At 40.6% G+C, this 6,594-nt stretch overlaps 1 pseudogene; it reads right to left on the bottom strand.

The window, feature by feature from the left end:
- Window positions 1–1,522: 1,522 nt before the first annotated feature.
- Window positions 1,523–1,788, bottom strand: LOC113910135 (annotated as a pseudogene).
- Window positions 1,789–6,594: the final 4,806 nt, after the last annotated feature.

The raw sequence follows: 6,594 nt of genomic DNA, 5'->3' as shown, positions 1-6,594 counted from the left end.
TTCAGAGACTATTTAACCAATTCTCATAGTTGCCTAAGATCAATCTCTAGATTAATCGCTTTATTTTGTTTTTATACATGTGTATTACCTAATGGTTTTACTTCTCTGATAGAACGGTGACTCTTGTCTGATATGTGAAGCTTGAGATTATATATGTGAAACACCCAGCAGTATTTGGCACACAGTAGACACTAAAAAATGTTACTTCATTTATGAGCAATTGCCAACTATTTTAAATTTAGTGATATGCACATTTCTTTTCCTAATATCACAGCACTCAGAAATATTCATAATTTATATGGAATAATGTTCCTTTTATATTTTTTCTAAGGAGATAGATGATACAGACTAGCAATATCCAAGAAATATAATGCAAGCCACGTATGTAATATGAAATTTTCTAGTGCCCCATTAGAAAAAGCAAAAAGAAATAGGTAACATTAATTAATATATTTAATTTAACTCAATATACCCAAAATATTATTTCAGCATGTAATAAATATAAAATACCATTGAGATTTTTTTTCCAAGCCAAACTGTATCCAGCTTTATTAAAGACCATTTTCGTAAACAGTCATGGTATTTCAGACAAGAGATGGGCAGACATTCGTTAACAGTATACAACAACTTTCAAACTTCCTTCTTTATTGGACTACCAAAATCAGAAAGCTACTGTAAAACCCAGTGAAGTCTTCATGTGATTCTCTGAACAGGGAAAGTTTAGAGTGAGGGTTGACAGTTCTCATTTAGCATGTTGTTTTAACAACTTTTCACAAGCTGACCCTGACTTTCAGGAAATGAAATGAAAATGGCAGAATTAGGGGCGCCTGGGTGGCTCAGTTGGTTAAGCGACTGCCTTCGGCTCAGGTCATGATCCTGGAGTCCCAGGATCGAGTCCCACATCGGGCTCCCTGCTCAGCAGGGAGTCTGCTTCTCCCTCTGGCCCTCTTCCCTCCTGTGCTCTCTATCTCTCATTCTCTCTCTCTCAAATAAATAAATAAAATCTTAAAAAAAAAAAGAAAAGAAAAGAAAATGGCAGAATTATCCATCTGAAGATCCCCAAGCCTAAAAAGGAACTCTTAAGGGATTCCAAGTCCAGATTGCCTGACATACTGGGAACCATTAGGTCCCTGGGTTTAACAGTCAAGTCTATGTTGAAGGCAGAGAGGAAGCAGAGGACATAAAAAATAAATTTTAGTTTTTCCACACCACCAAGGTGTTTGTGCCAAGGTAGCTCATGTGTGTCAACATCAAGGAACCCCTCTTGCTGGGAGCCAAGAAGAAGTTCCTCAAAACTAGCAGGGAAAGACATTTTTCCCCTTGTGTCAATCTAGCTTCAGAGATACTATATTAGTGACATATGCCCTTCCCCCAAAACAATGAAGTGTTCTGTGTGCTAACAACATAGCTTAAAAAAAAAAGGAGTAAAACAAAATTCTGCATTTTTATAAAACTTGATAAAAAATACTATTTCAAACTGTATAGTCACCAGAAGTACACAGTTATCAAAAATGCACACACTTCACTTGGCATCTCCAGCACCTTCAGCTTTCTGTGCCTGGTCTGTTTTGGCATCTCCATTTTCTGCAGGGTTATTTCCATCCTTGTCAGCATCAGCTTTTTCCCTTTGGGTACCTTCTCTCCCTTCTTAACAGTGGCCTTTTTAGGCTTGGGCTCTGGCTTTGGAGGAGCAGGTTTAGTAGATAACCTTACAGATCTTCTCTGTGGCTCATCCTTCACCTTGGCTTTATCTCCTTTAGCATCCGCTTCAGCCTTTCTCTTGGGCATGGTGGTGATGGCCACACAGGGATGCAGTGGCACATGGACTTTGGCAGGTCCAGGGATATTCTCACCTTTTTTAATTCACACTGCTCCTTAATGAGATATTTTAATGTTTTTTGTATTTACTCTTTGAAATGTGGTTTGTATTTTACACTTACAGCACATCTCAATTTCAAGTAGTCACACCCATTCAAGAACTACACCATGGTGAGTGACCATCATGTTGGACAGTGGAGATATAGACCCATATTAAATGCAAATAGCAGGTAATAAATTTTTATCATGTTTAATTTATCTGTGTATTTAAACTGTATGTATTTGATCTCAGTGTAAGCTGCAAAAGTGGTGTGCCATTCACTTGTGGGGTTACTAGGATTATTAGTAACTAGTACCAGGTTATTCTGGCTTCAGAAGGGCTGCCTTCTACTGCATTCATGGGTCAGAGGTGTCAAGAATTAGAAGACAATGGGGCGCCTGGCTGGCTCAGTTCCTAGAGCATGTGACTCTTGATCTCAGGGTCATGAGTTTAAGCCCCACATTGGGCACAGAGCTTACTTAAATAAATAAATATTTTTAAACTGAGGTTGCAAAGGAACATAGTGAGGAGCCTGGGAGAATGGGGTCCATTTCTTCCACCTGGAGAATAACATTATCTTAGAGTGGTTTACTAAGCTTTCTGCACCTCTCCAAAGCTAGTGTATTATTACATGTGCTTCATCCTTTATGGGTTTGGTTTTGTCCTACAGGAATGGTTTGCTGTGTTCTCTAGGTTATTTGCTATCCTTAGGATTCTATAGATGCATCACACATACTTAATTTTCTCTTTGAATAGATATAGCTGTTGGTGTCCCTATCCTCTTGAGAAATGGTTGAGAAATCTAATGCTGAATTGCAAATCTTCTTATTCATCATTCTTGACCTCTAGTCATGGGTTTGCACCTTACACAATGAGGGAGGGGCACTGCTGCTGCATTGGACTCTATGGACCCATCTTGGGTGTCCTGCCCTTGGAGGTCAGGAGGGGAAGAACACCTTTCCCTGCTGTCTGGGGAGAGGCCACTGAGGCCTAGCTGCTGGCATGCACAACCCACCTCTTAGGTTGGGCTTCAGGGTGTCATGTTGCCATTGCTTCTTTTTGCCATATATTCTTTTGTCCCTCAGCTTGCTTTATGAAAGCTTGCACACTCTCCAGTCATCTAGCATTTTCATGGGCTCTAAGATCTTGGTTTAAGCCTTGTCCTTGTGTTGACAGAGTCTGTGGAGTGCTCTAGCACCCACTCTTTCTCTCCTCAGTCTATTTTCTTCAAGGACTGCCAGAAGGCCTTTAAAGGCAGATGTGATAATGTCCCCTTTCCTACTATTGCACCTTGGACACCCTTGCTTGGCCTCCTGCTCACCACTCTTTCTTTTTCTGAGTTCCAGCCACACTGGCCTCCTTTGATGTTCTGATGCACTGTGTTCCCTCCTCTCCTTGCTGTTCCTTCTGGACCAAAAACTCCCCTTCCAGGAATTCTTAACTCAGTTGTGATCAATCAGGCCAGGTCAGATCCCTCTATCACTCATTCTCCCAAGTCCCATTGGCTGTTTAATGATGTCCAACTAACCAGTGTAATAATGTCACATGAGCTGGCTGTGGCTCTTTCACTAATCTGAAGCCTCTTTGAGCTGAAGGACACATCTGTCTTTGCTCATGCCTGAGTCCTTTACGCTTGGTGTTGAGTAGGCCTGCAAAAAATGTCTAGTGTGTTAGATGGAAGAGCCAGTAAACTGTACATTATATCCCAGCACAGTCTCTACCCTACCCCACTCATCTCCTGGAGTGCTTGGAATATCTTGGTTGCTTGTAAATCAATTGTACTACTGTGATGAATATATGATAAAATATTTAAGGAATCACCTATGACACCATCAGGTATTCCAAAGTCATTTGTAGTAAATGCTATGTTATTTGGTATTCTATTATTAGGACTTCTAAAAATCCCCTTCTCCCATCAATATGTAATAGTTGCTATCAGAAGGCTCATGAACCCAGTCGATACCTAATGTATGTTTATTGATGACCGTGATGACAGCATCTTTAGTACAGAGGTGATTGATTTTCACAGTGACAAGCCTGAGGCTCTGTGATGAATGAGCAGAGGAGGCACTGTAGATGCTGAAATGCTTTCCAAATAAAAGCAATTGTTTCCATGTGCTTTTACTAAGTGCTTTCATTGGATTTCAGATTTTTTAAATTAGTAATTCCTATGGGGCATACACAGCAATTACACTGAGCAGGATGTTTGATTGATGTAGTGACTCAATCTCAGCTGTGCCAGCTAATGGCACTGGTGCCAAGCGCTGGGCACACTCACACATTCACACTTGGACTTTGCCCTGGAGCTCAAGGTTCAAGTTCTAACATCTCCCCTCAGTTCTCTGATGCAACTACTGGCTTTTCTGAAACATTTTGTGTTTTTTTTTATTATTTATTTTTTATTGTTATGTTAATTACCATACATTACTTCATTACTTTTTGATGTAGTGTTCCATGATTCATTGTGCATAACACCCAGTGCTCTACGCAGAACGTGCCCTCTTTAATACCCATCACCAGGCTAACTCTTCCCCACAACCCCCTCCCCTCTAGAACCCTCAGTTTGTTTTTCAGAGTCCATCATCTGTCATGGTTTGTCTCCCCCTCCGATTTACTCATTTTCCTTCTTCTCCTCCTGTGTTTTTAAAAATAGTCACTGTAAGGCTGGGCAGTGGTTGACAAATGATTTAATTAATGAATACCTGCTTTACACTTTCCTTTTCTGATGGTTATCTTAATGAAGTGGGGTTTTTTGTTGACAATTCCAGAGTGAATAGGGCCAGATAGAGTAGCTCAGATTAAATTCAACTCCACCTGCCACATGGGTGCTTTCCCCAAATGTGCCATTCCATTCAGTCCTCACACACCCTGGTGGCTGGGAATCCCTGTGCACGTTTTTCAAGTGTTGGAAGCTGAAAATCGAAGGTCAGAGAATTTGCCAAGGTCAGGTCTGGCAATTCTTTCTTCTGACTGAGAGGCTTCCACTGCTTAGCTAATCCTTGCGATTTTTTTTTTTTTTTGTAGAATCCTAACAGACATAAGAGTGGCCTCAGTTTTCACCAATGATAAGAGAGAAAGTGACCAGAGGTATGTAAATCTTGACTTCTCAAACATGCAGTATAGGAGGTTCTGTTATGGCAGTATACAAACTGAGTCAATAAAATTCCAAATCAACCACAACAAGAGTGCAGTTGGGTAAATCCTTCTAGCATCTTAATTGTTCATGCAGTAATTTGTGGCTCTTATCTGCTATAGTTTGTCAATTGAAAAAGCAAATCATTTGAATTCAATTGTGGAAAACTGTATTCAGGAAAGAGTAACAGAATAATTATGAGGCAAAATGTTACTGGAAACCATTAAGCAAGAATTTACAAGAAGACGAAAGACAAGCTGTCCCCTAATCCTACGCTGTTGAGTGTTCCCTGGAAATGGCCAGCTGCCAGTGAAAATCAAGTTGGAATGTGAAGTCAGCCAATCAAATAGCTTATCAGTAAGGAAATGTAGGCAAGACTGAGGTATTCTGTCTGAAGGGAACAGGAAGGGAAGATGCCTGGGGGCTCAAGTTGCATTGTGTGCTGAATCTAAACTGGCTGAAAGGGAGAGAATGTACTGACTACTGAGCAAAAAGCAGTTATATTTCATCTGAAAATTAGGACAGAGTACAGGGCAAATCCAATTTAAAAACACTTCCTTCTGCAAAGCACATTTTACAATAAAAGGTAATCAACCCCAGTGACATCTGCCTCATGTTTTAAGAAAGAGACATAACATTTTCCTTCTGTTCTTCCCCCTTCTCTCTCTGTTCCACCTACCATCCATTTCTTTGAATAATTCTCTCTTCCTCTCCTTCACTTACTCTGTCCCTCCATCATTTTTCTTCATCCATCCATCCATCCACCCACTAGCATACATTCAACAACTATCTTTTTTTTTTTTTTTTTTTTGAGGAACAAATATCTTTTTATTGCCTATGATGATCCAGGGACTAGGTTCTAGGAATACAACAGTTTATAAGAGCATCATGGTCTCTGGTCTTCTTGGAGTTTACAGTTTCGGGTGGGTACAGACACATGACCACTCATTAGAGTTCTTCCCAACATGTGCAGGATGTACCTCCTTTGCAAGGATTTTATAGCACTAAATATAGAGTTCCTAGCTATTGCGGGTATTGCTGCTGAAGGCTGCACTTACATAAAGCCTCTGGAGTGCCTCCCTGTTCTGAAGACTTCATGTATAGTGATTTATTTAATCCTATAGTAAACCTATGTAAGTTCGTTCTCTTTTATGCCTGAGCTGCAGAGAGATTGAGTGATTTGCTGAGATGCCCTAACTCATGGTATAGGGTCAACACACTGGATACAGGTGGTTCCCCTCTGCACTCTCCCTGGAGTGCTTTATGTCATATCCCTTCCCCAAAGGAATTTGGGATGTGTGTACTCACTGTGGTAAAATACTGTTTACATCAAGGAGCTTGAGCTAGGTTGAAAAGTACATAAAATATCATCAAAGTTGTGGTTCCCTGTGTAAAAATTAATAAAAGGAAACTTTATTCAAAATGGAGTCAAGAAGCCAGAAGGGGGAACTTTTATGCCCTACCCCTCTAGTCAATTGCAGACAAACGGGAAGAGAGGTATCTTGTATTCCCAACAGGAAGAGCCTGTACCTTACTATCCTAGCAGGAGGAAGAACGATTTTCTCCTGGCTGGCAACAGCCCAGCCAATGACAGTCTGTCACA

Source organism: Zalophus californianus, chromosome 6 (assembly GCF_009762305.2).
Source record: "Zalophus californianus isolate mZalCal1 chromosome 6, mZalCal1.pri.v2, whole genome shotgun sequence".
NCBI classification, from domain to species: Eukaryota; Metazoa; Chordata; class Mammalia; order Carnivora; family Otariidae; genus Zalophus; species Zalophus californianus.
Note: the sequence above shows the minus strand (reverse complement) of the source record. Positions and strands in the feature narration are given on the sequence as shown.